Genomic DNA, 1,375 nt, shown 5'->3' with positions numbered 1-1,375 from the left:
ACACACAATAAAAAGTGACAACAAAAGAATGAGACCTCGATATTAGATAAATAGAGGATTATTCATACATGTTATAACTTAAAACAAACAGTAAGTTGTCATTATAGTACTTGGAGTTTCGAATGTTGGAGCGAAGAGCTACAATGCATTCTCGTCAGTTATTAATGGCAATAGACACTGTAAAAAAAAAAAAAAAACATTGAATAAAAGGGAAGTTACTCTAATAGGTAGAAAAAGAAAGGAAAAAAAAGAAAAAATACATGCAACCACATTCTCACAATACATAGACATAAACCTCCTGCATTCATAACATCTACATACGTACACACTCACACAAACATATATACGTACATGTACATACACACAAACACAAATGTGCATATACATACTCATACATACACATATATCCACTTCTAAATATATATGTATTATGTTATGAGTGTGCATGCAAACACCTATGTACATATGAGGATGAAGTTGCGTACACATATACATATATATATATACGTGTGCATGTGTGTATGGATATGAGTGTATGTATGAGTATGTACATGCACATATGTTTGTGCATATGTACATGTATGTATACATGTTTGTGTGAGTGTGTATGGATGTAGACGTTATGAACGCAGGGGGTTTAGGTCTATGTAATGTGAGAATATGGTTGCATGTATTTTTTATCTCTTCTTTTTCTATCTATTAGAGTAACTTCCTTTTATTCAACAGCTTTTCATAGTGTCTATTGCCATTAATAGCCAACAAGAATGCATTGTAGCTCTTTGCTCCGACATTTGAAACTCCAAATACTATAATGACACCTCACTGTTTGTTCTAAATTATAATATATATATATATAATTTAGAGAAAAGAACCAAAGTTCATGAAAATCCACTTACATATAGAAAAAATTAGTAAGTAAATACACTAAAAAGAAGTATAATAAAATACAAAGTAAAAATAAAATAATAATAATAAAACGACTACATGTGTTTCATAACCAAATTTTCAAATAGAAAATAAAATTTAATCAAATCGATTAAATCAATCGAAAATCAATTCTATTGAAAAATGTAGCTAATCTTCAGGTCAAAATACAACAATAATAATAAATAAAATGAATGCATATATCAACCAACAATAAATAACAAATGAATATATATAAAAATACTTATTATATCAAGATAGAAAAATGTTATTAAAAAGAAATGTAATACTAAACTTATCAAAAATTATAAACGTGACATTAACTTTACGTTTATTAGAATATAAACTTACAGAAATATTAAATGCAAATCTTATCTTAACAAATCTTATATATATATATATATATATGCATGTATATATATGCATGTATGTATGTATGTATGTATGTATG

This window comes from Octopus bimaculoides, chromosome 6, assembly GCF_001194135.2.
Source record: "Octopus bimaculoides isolate UCB-OBI-ISO-001 chromosome 6, ASM119413v2, whole genome shotgun sequence".
NCBI lineage: Eukaryota > Metazoa > Mollusca > Cephalopoda > Octopoda > Octopodidae > Octopus > Octopus bimaculoides.
Note: the sequence above shows the minus strand (reverse complement) of the source record.